Source organism: Chenopodium album, chromosome 15 (assembly GCF_948465745.1).
Source record: "Chenopodium album chromosome 15, dcCheAlbu1.1, whole genome shotgun sequence".
Classification (NCBI taxonomy): domain Eukaryota; kingdom Viridiplantae; phylum Streptophyta; class Magnoliopsida; order Caryophyllales; family Amaranthaceae; genus Chenopodium; species Chenopodium album.
Window position 1 is genome coordinate 11495536 of NC_137848.1, and position 24439 is coordinate 11519974.

The 24439-nt window shown below is 39.4% G+C and overlaps 1 long non-coding RNA gene and 1 pseudogene across 3 annotated transcripts; both read left to right on the plus strand.

The window, feature by feature from the left end:
- The first annotated feature begins 208 nt into the window (after nucleotides 1–208).
- The window catches only part of LOC145581907 (eukaryotic translation initiation factor 2 subunit gamma-like), a 49119-nt pseudogene continuing 24888 nt past the window's right edge, over nucleotides 209–24439 (plus strand).
- Nucleotides 11757–14104, plus strand: LOC145581906 (uncharacterized). Of its 3 annotated transcripts, XR_014099704.1 has the most exons (8): nucleotides 11757–11892; nucleotides 11990–12102; nucleotides 12375–12431; nucleotides 12523–12600; nucleotides 12701–13372; nucleotides 13471–13608; nucleotides 13687–13767; nucleotides 13869–14104. It is a non-coding gene; the product is annotated as an uncharacterized LOC145581906 (long non-coding RNA). The 3 variants fall into 3 exon arrangements; XR_014099703.1 differs by having other exon boundaries at nucleotides 12523–13372; XR_014099705.1 differs by having other exon boundaries at nucleotides 11766–11892; nucleotides 12000–12102; nucleotides 12523–13372.

Sequence of the window (24439 nt, forward strand, 5' to 3'; positions counted from 1 at the left end):
GTTTTCTTTAGCTAATTCCTTTCCTTTTCGAATCAATAATCTTATATTAGTGACCAAAATCCTATTTTATTTTATTTTTTTTATTTTTAACTACAGTTTGAGTCTCTTATATAAACATTGTTAGTTTTTGAATAAATAGCGAGTTGAGGAGTTGACTTATTTGCTCAATATTTAGTTTTTAGGGAGGGAAGCTTAGACTACCGCGATTAAGATGGCACGCAAAGGATTGATGGAGCAAGACTTGAATACGTTAGACGTGACAAAATTACATCCTCTATCTCCTGAAGTTATTTCTAGACAAGCTACGATTAACATTGGTATTTTACGAATTATTCACAAACGGCAAATTCAGGTTCATCTTCATGATTGCTGTAATTCGTAAATCATAGGGGGTTTATAGTCATTTTGCTCAATTTAATGAAGGACCCTCTTGTAATTTACAAGCGCTTACCTGTTTTAAATACCACTTGGCAACCTCCTTCATCCACATCAGGCGTGCCAGGTTGGTTACTCAGTTATATAGCATAGTGCTGACCTTATAAAGCCTAACATTCCTGTTTTGGGTCTTTTTGTCCCTCGAGAGAGTTACGACTCGAAAACTGGTCTGGTAGCGCCTGTACCTGCAAACAACGGAGACTCCGGGTGGTTGGAGCTCCACCTCCGACGATCAAGTTAGAACGTGCAGGAGAGAGTAGAAAGTGCGGAAAAAGGTAAAAGTGAGATCTTCTCAAACTCCGAGATCAGGTGATTTCTCTGATATAAGATAATGTCAGGAATATTATAATAATTGTATCTGCCCCATAAATGGGGGAAATCTCGTTATTTATAGGGTCATTGGGGAAAAGTGCACCCTTACGTAGGTCATATGACCAAGATTTGGTGGGCTGCCCCCGTTTTGGCGGCTTTTTGAGAATTGGACCCTTGAAGGTCGTCATTCCTTCTCTTGACAGTGGATTCCACGTGTCATTCTGCTATTGGCTCCTTTTGGACCAATTCTGGATGGACACGTGTCCTGTTTTAACTGGACCACGTGGCGGGGTAATTTTCCCCAAAACATTTACCCCTCACAGATGTGATGTGGCGTGCCACGTGGCATCTGTGACATTTGTCACTCAACAATTGGTGGAACAGATTTTACTGTTCACCTTTTGGGAAAATTACCAAGGTATCCCTGGAATTAACCCCTTATATAAAAAGTCTACCCCTCAATTTTCGCATATTCACGAAAACAACTTTGAGAGAATTTGAGATTTTTCAGAGAAAAGTTTTGCTATCTTCCGTTTGCTACAGTCCACCTGCTACAACCGGCTCAATTTACTTTCGATTAGTACCTTCTACAAGGTAACTGCCTGTCTATTTTCTCTTTAAAATTTTGAATCTCCGCCTGTGTTTGCTTTTTCGTTATTTTCATAAATGGTTTCACAAACACACACGGCACGGCCTAGGATAGCTGTCAATCGGTCACCTGGGACGGCTGAATATAGGACTAGGGGTGCCGTCTGCTCCATTCCTTCGTCCCCCAATCCGACCGTCTATGTGTCTGTGCAGGACACTATGGCCAGGACGAAAAGAACAGCACGACCGCCTAGTGATGAGGAGGATGAGGGTTCTATAAGGGTGCCCAGGAGTGAAATTCATTACGATGCGCCTGGTGCCTCAAGTACCCCAGGCGACTCCATTCTAAACGAGTCGGATGACTTGGATGGGGAGTCTGAGTCTAAGCAAGTATCCTCCCGTACAAGCGCTTCGTCAAGCGGCCCTGAGATTGGGGAGGGGCCGCCTGATAAGTCTGATGAGGAGTCCACCTCTCCCGAGAGAGGTCAGGAAGAGGCGTCCTCCTCTATGCAAAACGAATTCACCCCATATTTCACACACATATCACTTGCCACCCAGAAACTCATGCGGAAAGGTCTGAGTGAAACTAGGGACACTTATGTGATGGGGGCCGAATATAAAATCAATGTTCCGGCCTTAGAGGATATAGTCGTTTGGCCTCCTAACCAAAGTTAAGAGGATTTTAGCTTTGGGTGTTTTGCGGCTACTATACAGGCTGGCCTCCGGTTTCCTTTGGATCTGGCCATTGAGGCGATCCTAGACGGTTACCGCCTGGGGGTATGGCAACTTACTCCCAATTCCTGGGTTAATATTCTAGGATTTGTGGCCGGCTGTAGGATGCAAGGTGTTGAACCAAACTTTGAGGCATTTGCCTCTATAAATTACTTGAGTAAGGCCCCCAAATCAGCCGGCCCCGGCTGGTATACCCTTACAAGCAACAAGGGTTTCATGATGAATCTTGGAAAAGAATCTAATTGGAAAGATTGGAGAAATAGATTTTACATAATATCTTCTCCAGACCCCATCCGGAACAAAAAATTCAATTCCTGGAACAAAAATCCCTATCTTCTAGGCCAGAAGGCACTCCTCCCGCCTGTATCTAAGAAGGATGGGATCAAATCCTGATGCATGGGCTGTTTAAAGTTGACATTAAAACCATAAAGGGGAGTGCCGAGAAAGAAATAATTTGCAATAGCTATATCCCTAGATTCGAATGGATTAGGGACCCATTCTTCCTGGCCGCCGGTGGCCTTAGTTTATAGAAAAGTAGAGGTGTGGCGCCGGATGAGTAGCTTGTTTTGCATTTGTTTGCCCTTTTTTTTTGCTACTCTAACCACGCATTTGACCATTTTTGTAGAGGAAGCTATGTCTCAGCTCACTCCAAGCAAGAAACCAAGTGGCTCAGCATCTGCATACCGCCAAATGATTAACAAGAAAGGTCAGCTCTTCAAAAAGGATCAACTCGAGCATGTAAGCCTTATACATCCGTCTCTTTGCCTTTGAATTCAAAACAAGTTAATTTTTACTAAGTGCCATTGATTTCCTTTCAGAAGGTTCGATCAAGCCTCTGGTCCTGCCTGGTTTGAGTGAAAGGCCCCCCAAGCGGCCTGCTGCCGACGAGGGGTAAACACCCAAGCGGCCTCGGAAGACTATTGCTCACAAGTCGGCTGCGAGCAACTCCGAGTCCCACCCTTCTACATGAGGGAAATCGCCGGCTGCTATGGCTGCCCTGAAACAAGCGGCCGACTCCAAATCTTCAAAGGAGAGGCCTGCTGTTGGGGCCAACTCCCCAAGCAAGCGCAGAGACAAGCAGGTCCAGGACCTGGTTGTAATCTTAGGTACTTTTCTTCCAAGTATTATTCTTCATCCGGCCTCCTAATAAGTTAGGAAACTTTTGTTTGCACATGTCGGATGTATATACACTCTTACAGTCAATTTGTTGATCACGTAGAGTCTCCCTAGGTGCCGGATGTTTGGAAAATTGCCAAGGACATGCTTCGGAACGTCTCTGCTGAGCAACGGGACTCCATAAAAGGAGTTGGCACCATGAACTTTGATGCCATACTGGCTCTCCTTGCTGAGGTGAGGATGCTTTCAAGTTATACTTAGAAATATGAGACTTTTCTTTCTTGCCGTCTGTTTACTAAGGACTTTAATTTTTTGGCTGGATGCAGGCTATATTGCGAGTGGATGGGCTTAAAAAGCCCTTCAATGAGAAAACCAAAGAGGTAAGAGCTGCCAACCTTAGGGCCGCTTCCAATCTTGACCGGGCGCTGTATGATGTAAATAAGACTGAGTTACTAACTCAGGATATCCTGTATTCGCAGGCGGCTGCCAACTTGCAAGTCAAGAAAGATTTGGAGGGGGCCCAAAAGAAGGTGACCGAGCTGAAGGGGGAGCCGAAGACCACTCAGGCGGAGCTTGGCAAGTTGCAGGACATTGACAGGGACACTGACAGTCTCCGTCGCCATGTTGAGAATTTACAGAAAAAACTTGCCAACCAGGAGGAGCAGCTTAAGTCCAAGTACCAGGCTCGTGTTGAAGAAGAGAAGTGCCTGCTCATTCAGGAGAATGAGGCCGACTGTGTCACTCGAATGAAGATGGCATGGAAGGCTCTCTTTCCTAGGGACAATTACTCTATTTGGGAGTATCGTTATAAGCAGGCGACTGAAGCCTTGGATCAAGAGCAACATCAGGTGGAGGAAGGAGTCTTGGATGAAGAGACTGGGGGCCAGGGCAATGAACCGGCTGGGGACCATCCAACCAATGACGAAGATATGGTGGATGAGAATGAAGCGCAGTCCTCCCCCCTTGCTGATTAAGCTTAGTTTTTCTGTGACCGAATGGTCTTTTAAATACACTTTTCGGCCTACGTGCCGTGTATGCTTGTTTTTTTACCGACCGTGGGGTCGGGTTTCTTAACAATTTCCTTTTTCACCGGTTAAACCGGTTAATAATTTGACTTATTTTGGCTGATTAAGGGATCAACTTTTTTTTATGATGAATCATTCGGCCGTTAGGTCGGCTTTCAATACTTGTTTTAAATTTGATACTTGTGTTCTTAATTTAAAAATCAAATTTGAGTTGTGTATGGTATACTGGATGTTTTTGCCCCTAGGCGGCTGTGCGCTTGGGTTTACAAGTTGGATGATTGACTTGGAAATTTGCAATACCTGATGGGGGGTATGGCTGATTTTTAAGTCAATCAATCACTAAGGTGATTGCCCCAAGCCAGGCGCGCAGCCGACCACTTGAGTACTAGCCGGATGGCTATTCCTGTAAGAAGTACTAGTCGTATAGACTAGGATAAAATATTACACTTGTCTGTCTGCTGTGTTTTGTGGCACTAGCAGCCGGCCCTTCATTCACCAGGCGACCTATGGTGCCTGCCCCATTTCAAAAGGGTTCTCGTGTCACAATTAACCTACTTAGGCCAACTTGAACTTGGCCGTCTGTGTAAGTTAATAGCCACACTATAATTATCCAATTATACTCTATGACCATTTGCCCCTATTGGGAAGACTTGTATAATTTCGGGATGTAACCTAGGTTAGAACTTCGGCCGATTACTGACTGATGTGTCAAACATTCGGCTTTCGTTATCTTAGTCGTTCTTTAGATTACCCTGGTCGGACGGCTATGAGTTGACCAATTAAGTCGTTCAATTTTAGCCATCTGTATGTATTTGTAGAGCAAACGATAGAATGCCCTCTGCGACGATAACATCCGGAGGGGCGTCGCCGAACGCCATATTTCACATTGGAGCAGGCGAATTTGTAAAATATAAAACCATCCGGTCCGTAAACCTCATGTCTTTTTCAAGAGACGGTTGTGTAGCCACTAAACCTTTTTGTGCTTAGTTTATTATCTGGCCATTTGCCTCACATTACTTGGATATTAGTGTTTTAACTTCCAAATTTTATTATTTATTTATCAGGTGGATGTGTACCGTCTGTGCATTGAGCAGGCGACACACAAGATAGGGCGGATGTATATAAAGGAATAGATAACAAAATTTGAAAACAAAAAGCAGCTTTTTCATTGATAGACTTTCTATTTTCATAAATTTACAACACTTAGAAGTAGTACTTTTTAAGGTTGTCTACATTCCAAGTTCTGGGCAGCCGCCTTCCATCTGGTGTTTCCAGGCGATAGGTGCCGTCTCTTACTTCCTCATAAATCCGGTAGGGGGTTTCCCAATTAGGAGTTAGCTTTCCAAGCTCATTTGCCCTACCGGTTGCCTCCATTTTGCGTAGCACAAAGTCCCCAACCTTCAAAGGAAGCTCGTGTACCTTCTTGTTGTAAGATCTTGTCTTCCTCAGACGGTAAATTTTGTGACGCAAGGCACCTGCTTTCCCGGAGTGAGTCTAATGTTAGCCGCATGGCTTCCCACTTTGCCTCTTCATCGTAAAGCATGACTCGTAGAGTCGGCTCATAATGCTCAATGGGCAAGATGGCTTCGACTCCGTATACCATGAGAAATGGGGTTTCTCCAGTTTCCCCTTTTGCAGTGGTCCGAATGGCCCATAGGACATGAATTAGCTCTTCTGCCCATAAACCACCGGCTCTCTCGATTTTCTTTTTAATGCCGTATGAGATCAGTTTGTTGAAGGATTCAACTTGGTCGTTTGCTTGGGGTCGGCCGACTGATGCAAAACAATTTGAGATCCCTTGATCTCCCAACCAAGTTTTGAGCTGAGGCGTCTCAAACTAAAGGCCATTATCAAACACCATAGACATAGGTACCCCAAACCGGGTGATAATGTTCTTCCACATGAAAGAGATGACATCCTTTGTTTTGATGACCGCCTCCGCCTCTACCCACTTGGTAAAGTAATCCACATCCATCAGTATGTAGCGTTTTCCGCTTGGTGCAGGCGTGTAAGGACCTAAAATGTCCATGCCCCATTTTGCAAACGGGACCGGGCTGTGGATCGCCGTCAGGTTAGTGGCCGGACGATGGATTAGCTTGCCAAATTTTTGGCACTTGTCACATTTTTTAACCATCTCCCTGGAGACTGACTTGAGAGTAGGCCAGAAGTAATGCCGCCTGGCTCTGACGGCTAAGGATCTGCCACCTGCATGAGAGGCGAAGTATCTCGTATGCAATTCTTTGAGAACTTCCCTCCCCTTTTCAGGGGTAACACACTTCATTAGGGGCTTCAAAAAACCTACTTTGAAGAGTTCTCCTCTTCTCATCTCGAAGTTTGCAGCTCGCTTCTTCATGACGGCTTCCTCCTGTGGTGAATCAAGAAGCGTACCGTCTGTCAGATATGCCCGGATGCCATCCATCCACGTGGAGCTTCGGTCAAGAATTCCAATGGGTTCCTCATGTATACTTCTTTTTTCCAGAAATTTCCAAAAGACTGACCGGGACGCATTGCAGCAGGCGGAGGATGCCAATTTGGACAACGCATCCGCCTGATTGTTCTCAGATTTGGGCACCTGATTTAGATGGAACTCTTCAAGTGTCCCAGTCTCTACCTTGACCGCCTGAAGGTATTTGATCATTGCCGGATGGGTGGCTTCATACTCACCTTGGTACTGGCTAATGACCAATTGCGAATCAGAGAAGGCGTCAATTTTAGTTGCCCATGCCGCCTTACACATGCGGATGCCAGCTAACAGGGCTTCATATTCTGCCTCATTCTTTGAGGCTTGGAACTTGAACCGTAGTGCATACTCAAATTTGTCCCCCTCAGGAGACTCATAGATAATTCCTGCACCACAGCCGTTCATAGTGGAGCTCCTGTCCACGTACAGTTTCCAAACCTGATCAGGATTATCTGATGGAATCGGCCTTGTCATTTCGACAATGAAGTCGGCCAACGCCTGACCCTTCACTGCCTTTCTTGGTTCGAAAGTGATTTCAAGACTTTGCATTTCAATAGCCCATTTAAGCATCCTACCAGATGACTCCAAGGTAGACATCGGCCGCTTAAGGGATTGATCTATATATATAACAACTGGATGCGCCAAAAAGTATGGTTTCAACTTTTTGACAGCCATGTAAAGGGCAAGGCCGAATTTTTCAACCATGGGGGTACCAAAGTTCTGCGTTTCTGAGTACATGGATAATGAAATAGACCGGGAGCTGAATGCCGTCTCTTTCAGAAAGGAGAACAGTACTGAGGGCATGGTCTGAGACGGCTAAGTACATGTATAATGTCTCTTTAGGCAAAGGGCTAACAAGCCTTGGCAAAGAGTGCAAGTGTTCTTTTAACCTTTGAAAGGCCGCCTCAGCATCATCCCCCCATTCGAATCTAGTCTTCTTCCTGATTGCTTGGAAGAAGTAAAGACATTTGTCACCTGATCGGCTGAGGAATCTCCCAATGCCGCCAGGCAACCGGTTAACTTCTGAACTTCCTTGACAGTGCGGGGTGACTCCATGTCAATCACCTCCTGTATCTTCTCGGGGTTAGCCTCTATCCCTCTTTGATCAATCAAGAATCCGAGAAACTTCCCAGACTCAACACCAAAGACGCATTTCTTGGGATTTAACATAACCTTATGCCGTCTGAGGGTGGTGAAGGTTTCTCGGAGATCAGCAAGGTAATTCGTTTGTAGCTTGGATTTGACTATCATATCATCAATGTACGCCTCTACATTCCTCCCAATTTGATTAATGAAGACTGTATTAATCATACGTTGGAATGTAGCAAGTGCATTCTTCAAGCCAAACGACATCACAGTATAGCAGAATAACCCCTGATCAGTGACGAAGGCCGTCTTTTCTTGATCTTTTTTCCACAAGGGTATCTGATGGAAGCTGGAATAGGCATCCATAAAACTCATCAGGGCATGACCGGCTGTGGAATCGACTAGGCTGTCAATCTTTGGGAGCGGGTAACTGTCCTTTGGACATGCCTTGTTGAGGTCTGTGTAGTCAACACACATACGCCAGGTACCATTCGGCTTTTTTACCAGCACAACGTTCGCAACCCAATTCGGGAAGTTACATGGCCGAATGAACCCAACGTCTAACATCTTTTTAACTTCTGCAGCTGCCGCTTGACTCCTTTCCTCACCGTGGTTTCTTTTCTTTTGTTGAATGGGCTTCTTTTTCGGATCCACGGCAAGTTTTTGGACAGCAAGATCCGGGCTGATGCCTAGCATTTCTTCCACTTCAAAGGCAAAAATGTCTTTGAATTCTCTCAGCAAGAGGTGCAAGTCTGCACCTAAATTAGCAAAGGCAGCCGTCCCCACCTTAACAGTACGCTCCGGACGGCTGTCATCCAGAGCGAGATCCATGTGCTCACCAGCCGGCTTGGGACGGAGCTCCTCTTATCGCTCCCCGGTCAGTAACTGCTATTTCCTTTCTTTCTTCACGTCCACCAGCTGATCAGATTTCCTCTTTGTTCCGGCTGCTGGTGGGGCTGGGTTGGGATCCTTGACTTCATTAAGGTCTATTGGCTCCTGTCCTTGGCGGACGAGACCACGGTGGGCTTGACGGCTGAAAGATAACATTCTCGGGCCGTCTTTTGGTCCCCATTTAGGGAGCCAATAGAACCATAATCCCTTTCGTATTTTAGCAGCATGAGGGAAGGGATAATGACAGCCTTGGATTCGTTCAGAGTTGGACGGCCCAAAATGATGTTATAGGCGGTCAACTCCTCTACTACCAAGAACTTGACGACTAGGTGTTGTCCTTCTCCTTTGTCTCCCAGCCGGATAGGTAAGTTAATCTTGCTGACTAGGTACACCATTCCCCCCTCCCCCAAAACCAACCAGGGGATGGGAAACCAGATGCATGCTGCTGGGCTTGTACTTCAGCTTTTGCAAGCACTTGTAGCTGATAATGTCTGAGGAGCTACCGGTGTCTATAAGGATCCGTCCAACCAGTTGGTTGGAAACCTTACACTCAATGACGACCGGATCGTCATGCGGACGGCGGACGCTGCCCCGGTCCTTCTCAGTAATAAGGACGTCTAGGAAGGTTCCACCGGCAGACGCCCGCTCCTCATCAGCAGCTTTGGCCATCTTCTTCAGATGGTACTTGGTGCCCCGAATAGTCAGGCCACCACCTGAGAACCTGCCTGCTATGGTGTAGACTGGCTCTTTGTCAATGTCCGAGCTACTAGTAGTTCCAAGACTGTCTCGGGTTCTTCTTATTAGTCTCTTTGGACTTGGAGATATAGGACTTTAACATCCCCTTGTCAGCCAGACGATCCAACGCCCGCTGAAGACTGAAGTAGTCGTTGGTGTCATAGCCAATCTCCTCATGGTACTGGCAGAATTTATTTTTGTTCCGTGACTGAACGGAACTTTTCATAGGATTCGACTTCTCAAGAGTCAGCCGGTCCTTGATCTCCATGAGGATGGAATTGCAGTTCTTATTAAACTCGTACCTCGGGGAGTACGGTTTGAATTCCTTCTTTTTCTTTTGGGATGGTTAGTCAGATTCATTAACCGCCCAAACATCTTTTCTCTTTTTACTCTCTTGTTGTTTCTTAGTCGGTTGAGTAGACCGACTATCTTTTTGTTTGTCAAAATTTTTGGAGTCCGACTGGTTGCTAGGCGAGCAGAGGTCGGTTGCTTGTATAAAGCTTTCCGCCTCCATCAACGCCTGCTGAAAGGTGAAGACCCTCTTTCTGACGAGCTCAAACTTGAAAGTTGACCCGTCCTTCAGAACCTTAAAGAAGTCTGTAAAGGGTACTTCGTCAGAAAACCCCTGAATTTGGATTCTGATCAGGTTGAACCGTCTAACGTAAGAGCGGAGTCCTTCCTTCTCCCCCTGCTTAATGGTGCTCAAGTCTAAACTTGTTTTCTTCGCAGGGATGTTCATGGAGAAGTTGGACGCAAACAAGTAGGCAAGCTTCTTGAAGCTGTCTATACATCCGGCCGGCAAGTTGCCAAACCATTGTTGGGCAATGCCTTTCAATGTGGCCGGAAAGCAGCGGCACCACGTAGCATCATCCAACCCCTGTAAATACATGAGGTTGGTGTATGCCATGAGGTGGTCCTCAGGGTTGGGGGTACCGTCATAGGTACCAACCAAGACATTTTTAACCTTGGCCGGCTGTGCCGCCTCGGTTATATCTCTGGTGAACGTAGAAGGTTTTTCACCAAGTCTAAGCAGACGGAGCTGCCGGGCTGGACATGATTGTATGCCGCCTGTCCTCCATAGAGGGTCGGCTGCATATATTGCAGGGCATATTGCCCGTATGGCATCTTAGGCACATACGGGGTTGACTCGATCATTTAAGGGCCAGTATGGACGGACTGGCCGCCTGTATGGCTCTCAAGCAAGGATTGAGTATTCCTTGTTGAAGTTGCTTTGAAGCTATCTGGAAAGCTTAAAGTGGAAGCCGACTCAGACAGTTGCTGACTTCTCCTGCGCTCGATTATTTCCCAAGCATCAGGGGTTGATTTTTTGTTACCCCCCGGCTGATCCTACCGGCGGGATCTCCTCGGACCCTGCTGGGGCAGAAGGATCTTAGACCAGTCAAGTGTTACGGCCGCCTTCTCCTTTGGATGTGGAGTTGGCTGCCTGTCCTTGACTGGCATCCTCCTTTCAACCTTAGGAGTCTTCTTTGCCGACTGACCCTGGCTTGGGCCAGCCTTGCTTTTACTGATCAGATCCTTAATTTCACCCTTGAAACTAGTCATGAATTTCATGAGTTCGTCCCTGGTGACTGGGGCTGATCCTCTTGCCATCTGGGTTTCCCCTTCTGGCTGTCCAGGAGACCTGCTCGTACGCGCCTGACTCTCACCTCGTTCCAGATTATCTCTAGGACGGAGGCGCCTGTTAATAAGTGACCCGTCTTTGGCCAAATAGGTTTCGACTTGAAGGTCATCATCCACCTAGTCTGTAAAGACCTCCGGCTGATGACTATTGGGGTCAGGAGACGGTACAGACTTTTGAACCATCTTTGAGGTACTCTCCCTACAGACGGCGCCAAATGTTTTGGGTCTTTTTGTCCCTCACGACTCGAAGACTGGTCTACTAGCGCATGTACATGCAAAACAACGGAGACTCCGGGTGGTTGGAGCTCTGCCTCCGACGATCAAGTTAGAACGTGCAGGAGAGAGTAGAAATTGCGGAAAAAAGGTAAAAGTGAGATCTTCTCGGACTCCGAGATCAAGTGATTTCTCTAATATAAGAGAATGTCAGGAATATTGTAATAATTGTATCTGCCCCATAAATGGTGGAAATCTCCCTATTTATAGGGTCATTGGGGAAAAGTGCGCCCTTACGTAGGTCATATGACCTAGATTTGGTGGGCTGCCCCCGTTTTGGCAGCTTTTTGAGAATTGGGCCCTTGAAAGCCATCATTCCTTCTCTTGACAGTGGATTCCATGTGTCATTCTGCTATTGGACCCTTTTGGACCAATCCTGGGTGGGATACGTGGTAATTTTCCCCAAAACAGTTCCCGTTATTTCCTCAATGTTGTTTATCGCTTTAGGGTTTACGCTTCATTTCCCCCCAAACTTTTCAGTTTTGGTTTTTTATTCCGGCTTCTATACACTTCCACTTCCGTATACCCTGAGTACATCGGAATACTGGAATACTCTATTCAGTACACCCAGTCTTCATCATAATCTTAATTGCCGAGGTGATTCGCCTGTTTCACTTCACTATATGCATGTTTATTGTATCTTTCATTTCTTGTCCTGTTTTTTCATTGATTTATGAAATATATGCACTGGTAGTCATGTTCAGTATCGAGTTAGGTAAGAGGTGTCGTCCGAAGAACAACCGGACCGAATATCATCTTCTTCCTCCGGAGGACAGTGAGTTGTAGTCAGACTATGAACAAATTAAGGTCAGATTCAATTGAAAACGACTTGAGGAAATTGTTTACTCATGATGTTTTGTATCTCTGAATTTGTAAATTGTTTACTCATGATGTTCTGTATCTCTCAAATTGGAAAACATGATTCCATAACTACTCAATTTTGGATTTTTATGATCTTGTTCTACATGAATAACGACCTATGATATACATTCTAATGTCGAAATTGTTATGTTCACCATATTGCCATTGATTATGCAATTTTTATTCACTATGCTTATATAGCTCCTCTGTTATTGCAGCCATCACCTCTTCGAATGTGGATGAAAACTGTAGACATATACCCTGCATTGTTTAAGGTGTTGTATTCTTATGCGTATTTGTTCATGTCTATTTGAATGGTGGTATTATTCACTAGATGAAAATTTAATTGCTTCATGTATTAAATAGGATAATTCTTTAAGTGTTGGTGGATTTGTGAAGGCTAGAGGGCAAGTGATACATCAATACTCCATTTCTATTCGGAGGGTGAGTTGTAGATCCAATACAGGCCCTATACTTTGATGTGTTATTAAATTACTGTTCTTATCATGCTACTCAATTGATAAAATGTTATAATTTTGTGTAGCCTCCTAATATGAATTGTCGGGTAGAGTCCTTTGGAAGAATATGCCAAAAATTTGATGAGAGAGAACAAGATGGGTTTGTTAGGTGGGATTTGGGGGATTACTCCATTTTGCTTCCCATCATATGCATTTACCTTGACAATTAGCCTATTGGTCAATGACAAGAATTGAACCAATTAATAAATTATTTAATGGGTTAGATGGGCGTGTTTTCCCCACATCCAAGAATCAGGTCCGATGGATTTATGTGGCACAAAGCCGGTACCCTCAACTAAACATATGTCCGACAACATTCGTGGGAAGGTACAAAACATGATATTAAAATACGGTAGGGCATGGGAGACAAAACCAGCTACACACTTTGGTCGGACATACACTTCTATTGGCATTCCTGTAACAGTAGAAATGATGGATAAGTTAGAGGGTCATTTTGAAGAGGACCAAGAAGAAGAATTTAAGACATTGTTCCTAATTATTGCACTCCAAATGGTATTATGCCCAAAACAATCTCCTAGACTCGCTCATGATTTGTTACCTGCAATAAGTTGTGCGATGGATTGTACCGAATATGATTAGTGTGAGTTGGTTCTTACAAAATTGATGGACAATGTGTCAAGTTTTGCAAGAAGTTTTATGCCAATGGATTTGTTGGTGGTTGCGCAATTTTTGTTGTTGTAAGTACACAAGCTTTGAATATGTCTCAGTTAGTATTTAATAAGATTGATAAATTGTATACTAAACTATGTGGACATTTTTTCTGTTTGTGGTACAGATTTTCTACCTTGACCGACTCGATTTGGAGCCTCTGCATTGGGAAACATTCTCAAGACTTAGAACTTGGGACATGAAGCAGATATAAATTGTTGGGAAGCTTGATCGTTGTATTTCTGGGGACTATGGGAAATTAGGGGTAAGTTTAGTCTTACAAAATGTGGCAGTGTATGGTAGCCTTACTTTATATGTGTACAACACTAACATGTTTTGATAGTTGTTAGATGTTGCGTATGGTGAAAGACACCTTAGACAAGCACAGGACAGTTCAGGACCCCCGAGATGTCCAATGTACACTGTGAGTACGTTTGAACTGATTAATCGGTAGCCATCATAAGTTCTTATTTACTACTATGTGGTTAAGTGTGTGTAATCGTTTTGTTTATCTTGCTTTTGTAGGACGTGTCCAAACTAGTAGGCTGTACTAGAAATAGAAGAAGGCGTAGTGACTTGATCTCTGCACGTGGGATTGGGCATCATGCATCGGCAAAAATACTATCATCTGAGGTCGGTCAAGATTTAACCAATTCGGATGACACTTAATGAGTTGTCTACTTACGATCTTGTTTATGTACCATCTTGTTTATGTAATACACATTACCATAGAAGTTTATTCTATGGTATGGAATATATTGTCCCAGTGGAACACATTCCTATTCAATGAATGTCATTAGTTTGAGAACTTGACAACATGAAGTCCATAATATTGCTAAGCAGGTATAGTGGCCTATAGTATGGGCGTATTATTTGACTTAAACAGGAATATATGACCCCAATTTGAATACGGGCTTAAGTTTGGGCCTAATAACCTTAAAATGTTAATGAAAAATATGACTTGTATGGAAATTAATTAAATTAAATAGCCCAGAATAAGTAATGTGGATTATGTCCCATTTTGAAAGTGGACTGTAGTCTGGGCCTATTAGTACATAGGTAAATAGAGAATATTCCCTTTTACGCCCAAAAACTAACGTCAATTTGATAATGGAATACCTTGAATACTAAATTACAATTCCATGTCAATTTTATGCAACAATTTCGCAATCTCTGCAATGATATACAATTTCGTTATTTGTGCTACTGATATTCCATATAAAGCGTATGTAATTAATTTTGGTACATATACACTTGTAAAATTTAAAAGATTAGTAAATTTTTTTACATATTACCGATCAAGCAAATCATTTAAATATTTTTTTTTATATATATCAATGTGGTAATTTTAATCTCCAAAAAAAAAAAAAAAGATTTCACAAATTTGTGTAAAAAAAAGTTGGTCCAATTATTAACCAAAAATTATATTCTGTAATTATTTGTGACGTGTTTAACAACAAGAAAAAAGATTGCTGGACAGCCATACAGAGTTACTATTGAGAATTTGAGATAATTGTGGCTTTATTCACCTGTATAGGCTAGAGGGAATAGGTTTGGGTATAGAGTTGGACTAAAATGTATGTCTTTCATGTGAAGCTAACAATGTATGGTGCATTAGACATCCATAAGACCACACAATTTTTTGGACATTAACATGTGGATGTGTCTTTAATGTCTTCCACAATGTTTGTGTGGATAGTAAAGGTGTTACATGGGTAAAAGAAACACAAGTGAAGTAATTTTCTTTGGTGCAAGATAAAAGAAACACAAGTCAAGTAATTTTACTAGGTTGCTCTTGTTTCAAAACAATGAATCTCCTACACTTGTCGAAATTATATACGAGCATATTTTTTGGATTAAATGTCAAATTGAAGGTAGATAATATCTGCATTAAAAAAATAAATAAATAATAATATTTATATCAAGTTTAGATGATATATTAGCTAGGTAAGGTGTGTAAAGGAAAAATAATAGAATAATAGCTTCTTGACCTTGTCAAGGACTCGATTCATACTCATTAGTTTCATCGAATCGATTTCTTATCATCTTCCTGAGCTGGACGACTCGCACAGAAAATATGTTTGATTATATTAAAGGTAAATTATAAATGTAAAACAAAGGGAGGAACTGTATTACGAAAACGGTATGAGAAAGAAATGTTTTAACTCGGAAGTTGTATTTTGTACTCCATCCGTTTCACTTTTGTTAGTCCCATTAGGAATTTCTCAGTTAAAATAAGAGAAGAAGGAATCTTTGTAATTCTTTATTTGATTATTACATATTTAAAATTAATGTTTTGTTATTTTTATGTATTATTTGTTATATTTATGGTTAATGGTTGTAAGCTTATAACTATTGAATTTGTTTTTTATGTATTATTTGTTTTATTTATTGTTAATGTATTATTTTTTTTTTATGTATGGTTAAGCATGTAATAAATATTGAATGGATGAATTTGCCATGTCAACAATCAACCCGTACATATAGTAAACAATTAAAATCACTTGACTCTTTAAACACCCAATTATGGCAAGTGCTCTTCATTCATTTCAGTTCTCAACTCTAATAAATATAGTTCAGTTCATTTTTTTATCATAATATCATTCTCTCGTAAAGTATTCAGTTCAGTTCAAAATATTCAGTTCTAAGTTCATTTCATTGCAGTTCAGCTCCAATAAGTCCAGTTCATTTCAATTCAGTTCAATTTAGTTTAGCTTACTTCAGTCAGTCTGAACAATCCCTTAGATTACTTATTGACATATTATAACAATGTTAGGAATTTATTCTAGATATGGTATATCATCATGAAACGCCATAAAAAAGTACTCCCTGCGTGTAGTACTAAGTGTTACACTAACCAAATCCGGCCGTGTTTTTAATAAGTATTACACTTCCTTTTTGATAGAAAGCAACGTTAAAATATTAAATCTCTCTCCTCTTACGGTCCCCACCCAAACCTAATACTACTTTGGTTATTATTTTTTTCTTCTCACGTTCATTATTTTCACTAAACTATTATCATCACTTTCCTTTTTTTACAATTTTTTAGTACTTCAACTTCCCCACTTACCTCGTATATTATTCAAGTAATTAGAATTGCCGAAAACTTTGTTCCCGGTCAAACTGTAACACTTAAAAACACACAGAGGGAGTAAATTTTACTAACAAAGTGAAACGGAGAGATTATTACAGAGCATGTACATAAGTTTAGAAATTTGCCTTTTCCCACTTTGAACTAATATTATATCTCACCCAATACCATGTACTATGCTTAGTGCCAAAAAAGCACCGCAAACTAATGACTTTGGTGTAAAGCACACCTTGAATGAGTTCATCGACTATCATTGGCCGGTGTTAAAATATTAGGATAAAAAGGTCAACTACGTCTTAAGAGGGTCTTTGTTTACGGGTTGGATGCCAAAAGGGTTGGATAAGAGGATACAAAATATGAGGATTGAAGAAAAGTAATGTTTGTTTAGAGGTATGGGTGAATAAAAGCGGGTTAATGATACAATTACATGTACGTTTTGTTTAAAAAAAATTAAGCATTTTAACTACGTAATCAATAGAAAAAGCATGTTGGGTTTGAGTTGATCAACAATTACTATAAAAAAATGTATTTATGATTTTTTACTTGCCTTCAATTGGAATAGGTAATTTGATGGAACATCAATATAAAATGTGATTATTATTAACTCTTTATTCCAAGTTATTATATCTATTACTTGTATAATTTTTACGTAATTTTGAGCCTTATTAATCGTATAAGGAACAGAATTGGTACACATTGAAGCCATTATGTATTCCAACATTTCCATTAACTAAAATGTTGTTATTAATTGTTGGTCAAGCTAGTGATACGTCCTACATTTTACATTGACTTCATTTAATTAAGGGAAGCATTTACTTTGAAACCGCCCTGTAATTGTTATCAACATGCAATAATCTCATCGACTCCATCTCTTAAAGAGAACTACTCAGGTAATTTATTTATTTTTTCTATTTTTATTTCATTTTCTATCTTGTTCCATTGTTCATGTCGAGCATTTTAATTGTCTAGTACCATAAGATTGCGTTTGACCACAACTTATATTAGAATGTTAAATTTTTCAGTCATGTGTACTCTTTTACCATTAAATTTTTTTTTTCAGTAGTACCTAACCACGTGGATATTGTTATTTGTTGAGACTTCACACGCAAGTAATGTAACTGAGGAATAAGGATGCAAGGACCAAAGGAGGGTTATCAAGTTGCTAGGAACCTCTTTCTATATAAAGGGTGGCAGATTGGACTTCTTTCCCTCATCAATCCAGTCCTTACCCTTCCTTCCACACTTATATACGTTCCTCTCCTTCAATGGCTAGACATGCACGCACTAAGGCTGGTACGTATGCATTCTTGTTTTTTACTCCACCTTCCGAACTGCAGTCCAAGATGGGTTTCAATTCTTTTGAGTATTTGCACAAAGATAATGCCAATCCAAACTCTTACACTGTCATATCTCGAGAAACTATAGCCTTCTTAATACTGAATCCATCAAGCCCTAACCACAATCACCTTAACAAACTCTTGATGCGTAGGGGGGTAGATGGGGTGAGCCGTCCAGCTCATCTCCCCAACTACAATGATATTTACCCCATACGGCCTAAATATCACGTTTTCCTTAGGTGGTGCCTAGGTGAGTCTTTCAACCCCCAGAACTTAACCCCATCGCTACATGTGCTTGACTCAAAGCCTGTAATCAACATCAATTCCCCTGTTATGAACCTTGATAACTTTGGAGTCCGCTTGTGAATGGGGACATACACGGATGGATTTTAAGTAATTAAGCTCCCTCCTTCACCACACGTTTTGCACGTTTGGGTATCTTATGATATACACACCGACATCATATCCGGATACCATCATGTTAATTTTACCCCATTTTATGGAGCAAGAGCTACATCTCTTGTTAACCCACCATGTGTGACCATGCCAAAGGACACGACTGTCTGTTGCTGGAATGTTAGAGGTCTTGGTAGGCCATCTCTTGCTGCGCACTTCCATCAACTTTATGATCTCCATAACCCAGGAATTGTTATGCTGTTGGAGGTCCGACAGAGTCTGGAAAATGTGCAGCTTATTGTTGCATCCCTTCCAGGTAGATACAGTTGTGTATTTTCTCCTCCAAATGGCCTATCTGGTGGCTTGGTTGTACTTTAGAGGAATGAAATCATCACTATTGAACAAAGGACCGTTCAATCTGACCATGTCAAAGAGGACCTGTATTTCAAGGTATCCTATTTATCATATACTTGATCGACTAAACCATTTATTTATTTTTTAAGTAAATGTTACAAAACTATTTATTTTGTGTTAATTTAACCGATTCTTAATTTCAATTCCAATTCTATTACTGTAGGGGCACCCAATAACTAGGCGTCCGTTGTTTTAATTATGGGGAACAAACCAATATGCATGGTGTGAGATTGAAGTTCAGCCAAGATTTTATTAGCTACCTATTAAAGAAATAAGACTATATGCTACCAGTGTTTGACTGAAGTGAATTACCGTTATTAAGTGTTTAATGTTTAAGTTGTTGCTTTTATTATGTTTTAAGTATTACACCGTTGGACTAATTCTGAATATTTGAATTAAAAGATTGTATGATGTAATTTTCACTTTGAATGTTTGTAATGATCTTATTATCGGTTTATGGTAAGGTTTATATTGAAATAGTACAAATTATGAATACTTTAAATTGCTTTCAAGGGTGCTTATGAGCTTATGATTTAATTAGGAGATAACCATTATATCTGTCTAAAATTACATTAAATAGCAATATAACAATAGTTGAACCATCATGTCAAATAAATAACATAAATCACAAAATTAGTTTAAGTGCGTCACACATCCACTAATCTATTTTGCATTGAAGCATTTGATTTCTCAAAAAAACATGAATCCTACTTAGAAATACACACGGCATGACACGTACATAGTTAAGGATAATATTACAACAACAATAATTAAATTGTTCTAATACCACGGAGTGGGGTTATTGTTACAAAGCGACTCGGTTAATTTTATTAGAGTTTTAATCTCCAATCGCATATCAGAAATCTGTTTAGTTAAACCTTCACAGACATTTGTTAATTGCACGATTTTATCTTCCACTTCTACCCTCTCAACCTCAGTCGTGTTTCTTCCTGTTGCATCCGCCTTCCACATGAAGAATCTACAGTCTCTAGTTTGGTCCTGATAAAATTTATTTCATATAGTCAATATATTGTGAACTTCAACTATTAAATCTTAAGTTGCTCTATAAATATATTACCTTCCAGTGGGGACATCCATAAAACCCCTTTCCATAGTTCATACCCTTTCTCACGGTGGATATTCTGGCTACCAGGCTGTGTTTGCATGTCACATGAGACGCATATGTTGAAGATGTGCTACCTTGGGACGCCATTAGGTATTTGGTTGTTTGGTTCAAATTAAATTATGATTGAGAAATTGAGAAGTGTTAGTGTATTTTTATTGTAGTGATTGCTTTGTAAATGTAATTCAACTACCACCTGCCCTTTAATTTATTGAATCATTTAGCTTGTAATTCAAGTTTTTATTGAATTCATTCAGCTTGTCATGCAAGTTATATGGACAAGTCAAGTGATATATATTTGGGAGGCAATAGTTATTAGGTCCATTGCTTGGTTGTATGCTACGGATGGGAAGTCCTAGATTATTTTTATTAAAGTTTATTTGTTTCACCTTAAAAAAAAAAGGTTATTTTTTTCACTTGCAAGTCCCCTAACACATGCCCTCCAATTTATTGAAAGATTTACCTTGTCATGCAAGTTTCAATTTAAGTGCCTTAGTTCTTAAGATAATTCTAAGATACATGTTCAGCAAATATTTACCTCAACGCTAAACTAAAAGTACAATACTAATTAACTACTTATAAAGTTATAATCAACTGCTCTTCTTCAGACCCTGTTGACTATATTTTCTACGTACACAGAAGAAAACGCGTAAATGTTTTGACTAAAAACTTGAAGGCCACTTAGATAACTCCACTTCAGCATGGGCAAAAAAAAATAAAAAAATAAACTTTGCGAACAAGTTACTTTGTGTTGACCATTTGTTACAAGTATATGTACTATATGAAAAATTATGCGGTAACAAAAGGGAAAAGCAATAATATCTACTAGGTAAAAGGACTTGTAATTTGAATTTCGCAACAAGTTTCTTAATATTTTGTCTTTCAAGTACAATGTTACAACAGTGCATACGAAATTACTTTGTAAAATAGTCAACTACTTCACAAGATATTCAAGATATTCAAGGTATGTTAGGAAAGTAGTTAATTTTTTTTAAGAGAGGAAAGTACTTAATTTTTTTTTAAAGACAGGAAAATGCTTTATTGAATATACATTGTTGTACAAATACATTCACAAGTTTTCATAAATTAATTCTAAGGTCTTAATAATTAATTAAATAAATGCAATATTATCAACATAAGTTTGTATTTTTTTTAAAATGTACCGATTCTATTCAGAACATAAAATTTTAACATAAGGTTGTAAATATTTAGGCTAAATGTTATGATTTCAAAATTGCGTATTCATTCAGGTAAGAAATAATCCCTTCACCCCCCAAATGTTTTGTATAAAATTATTAGGTTACTACTACTTATTTTTTTAAAAAAAAAAAGAAAGGGAAATGTTTAGTAAAATAAAAAATTAAAAAAAAAATGCATTACCAATTTCTTATTCTGAGCCTGGTTAGAGTGTATCGATTGCTCATTGATTAAATCGGAACACCAGGGCTTAATTGTGAATTATATTGTATACAAAGGTCATGAAAATCGATTGTGATACAACACTACAATAACAATCTGATTTTGCCAAGTTGATGAAGTCATACCCATGTTACTTCGTTTCGAATAACTTACAATTAACAATATAGGGGTAAATATCGAATATGGTTTACACATAGTCTAAGGTTCGACTCTTACGTCTGGCATTTGGTGAATATGTTTTTATAATACGGATCTGTAAATCTATAATGTCCACTATGATGACTTATTCAAATATTGCATTACTAGTGTATACCTAGAGTTGGTTATTCTTACGGGTATTAATTGTCCTATCATCTTGATTTTGTCTTAGTTGATTGACAAGCCACACTCTTAAAGGTGAGTAATTGTTGAAGCTACCTTACTAATCACATATAAGGAGATTTAACAATCAAATAAATCGATTGTTTTAAGCTTAAACGGCAAATAATGACAATCCAACTAACCGACAACATCACAACATATTTCCATTAACGCCTAACGATCTAATAATATATAATATGCAGAAACCTTAACAACATTAAACAACACCACATATTCACGGTCTTACAACCCTATATTTTTATAAAAGTTATTCTAAAGATTACCTTCTACTACACTGAAAAATCCGCCTAGACAATTATTAATTAACCATATCCATACCAACTTACTATTAGAGGAATTGCTTCTGCCATATATCAAAGTCTCAGTCAACCTTTTGTAATGTAGAAGAGAGGTGGTGTTGTATCCCCATAGAACTCAGCAACGACCTTCTGCCCGAGTGTGATGGAGTCACATTAAACCATTGAAGTAACACCACGTTTGATAAAACAATGCACAATGTTCCTTTTAGAGTTGTATTTCAGCACCAATGTCGCATCCCAAATGTTCCTAGTCATTAATATCTGCATGTGAGTGGATTCGGGATACCCATTCAAGTTCTCCCTTGCAAACTTGACCGGAATTACTTTATTCAATCAAAATATTATCAGTCAACACATAGACAATTACAGTTAAAATCATAATTACTTTTTTAACATATGTAATTATCAAAAGCATATGAAACACAGCAAGGCTTCCTTTTGATCCCTACCATTCTTCCTGATCTAATATATGGCCTTGTAAATTTTGCATTGCACATGGGTGGGTCGCAGTCTATGTCTTCATCATCGCCCACTTCTTCATCTGAAGAATCCCTATCCTCCCTAGAATTACCTTCTCCTAATAGCTTCCCCCTTCGATATATTCTAGGTCGGAAATATCGGCTTCCATCGTAGAACAACTCCACAATGTCTCCATTCAATATGTTGTTATCCTCAAGGTAGTTACACCATCCATCTTCAATAACATTTCCATACGGGTCCAGCTTCAACAAGCCTAAGTATGATAGCGGATGGTGGTGATTGGTTCCCCGTTATAAGAAAGTATTTCCCATATGGTGATTGTAGCACATCCCTAACCTTATTTGGAACAAACTACATGAAAGATAAAATTATTAAGTAGGAAATTATAAATTAGGAACCCTATTGTCTTCTCTATTTACTTATAAACCCTGACAGTTATAGGTCAAAAAGGTGATTAAGTGTTAAGATGGAAGAGCTAACCACTCTTTGCTGTGTTGTATCATCCACCATGAATTGGAACCAAGGAATTTGCATTGCATTCATGGATTTGCACAAAAGTAACTACATATGCAATGTGAAAAAAATTAATTAGGCGACCCATAAATTTTATACACAATGGACAAAAATGGATTATTATCTGTGTTTGCATGCATGTGTGTGTTTAATAAGTTTGAATAACCTTATTGGTATTCTAGAATTGTATACCCAAATGCGTGTTTAATTTAACTAAAACTATTAACTTGGGGGGTAGATTATATATTAATTTAGAGAGTACAATAGCATATTACTTTGAAATTCAATAATTCAACTTATTTAACAAGTAATAGCAACCAAATTTGGTAATTTTATTTTTTTCAACTTAAAGGAACATAGCGAAACAGCCTATTTTAACTAATAAATAATTGATCTGATTAATTTTTTAATTTTTTAAAACCAATTACAAGGAACACATCTACTCAGATATAATATTGGGAAACATCTTTTGAATCACGATGACCTTAAGTATTTTGAAAATATAAATCCTAGAATACAATTAGAGTTATCTTAGACAAATTGGCCATGACCTCCAAGTAGAACTAAATAGGGATTATAATCGAATAACTTGGGTATTTATCGAATAAAAGTCGAACTACATCAGTAAAGCTATATTTGCTATATGTTAATAATCTTACTATGAAAGTCGAAATAAAGCAGGATGACTATCACATTAAATAAAATTGATTATCAGCTTAAATAAAATTGATTCTCAGCTTAAATAAAATGGAATTGGAATTACAAATTAAGGGGAATACCTTGAATTGTGGTCTACACTTGCACTTCCCAGGATCGATATGTAGAGCCGAGTTTGATATTATATGCAATTTATGATCCTCCTCCCACAATCCCCTTTAATTTTAATTTTTTTGAAGCAGTTTGTTGTTGACGAAATTTATGGTTCTGTTGTGTTCTTGTGCATGAAGATTGAGTAATAGGGGATGTAAAGGTTGGGAGTGGTAGCCAACCAGCCAGGTAGGTTGTTTCCTGTTCCTACGTCTAGCTTTATTTTATTTTTTAATTTTTTTATTTGATTTTAAAAAGAGGTAGTAATGAAAGTGTTACATAAATTTATAACACTAAATGGTAAGTGGTTGATTATATAATTTTAAAGATTTAGCAAGTATTTAATTGTCTTAAAAAATAGAAATATGTGATGCGCACGATGTTGGAGAGCGGAAACTTTATAACTTACAAGTGACATCGGAACCGTTTAGGAACCCGCAGGATCATATTGTAGAGACTACATTTTTATGTGTCGGGGTACAAATTAGGCACTGGTTGTACCCTAGTAAAAGCAAGATCCTATCACATAAAAAATCTTCATACAAAATTACCGTTATGGCGTTTTGGTTTCCATGAACCGTTTCTATGCAACCTAGATTTGGACTCGTCAAGTGGTCACGCTTACCAAGTATCTAATTAACGTTCCATGCAGTAGGAAAGTAATGAGTATGTTAACCATCGAAATAAACAAAATAATTTGCAAAATTAGATTAAACTTGAAAAAATTATGTCTAATTTTTGCCAATATATTGTTGGTTTGGGGTTCAAGTTTTTTTTTTAAATTAATTCTTGTGGTCAATGGTGGAATTTCTGGTGGATTAACCTCACTTTATTCA